Consider the following 202-nt stretch of genomic DNA (forward strand, 5'->3'; position numbering starts at 1 on the left):
GGAGGTGACAGATTCCTAGGACGCTGGCTGTTGCGTGGAGGAAGGACAGTGCTACTGCCCCACCACGTCCAGGGCTATAGGTCCCGACCTCTCCGTCGCGAGTGCTCAGGCTCTAGATACCCCTCCAAAGTCTTGATCACAACTCCAAACCTCAGCTCCTTAGAGCACGAGGTTTTTATAGCCTCAGTTCTGACAGCTACAA

This window comes from Spermophilus citellus (assembly GCF_964194105.1).
Source record: "Spermophilus citellus genome assembly, chromosome: 2".
NCBI lineage: Eukaryota > Metazoa > Chordata > Mammalia > Rodentia > Sciuridae > Spermophilus > Spermophilus citellus.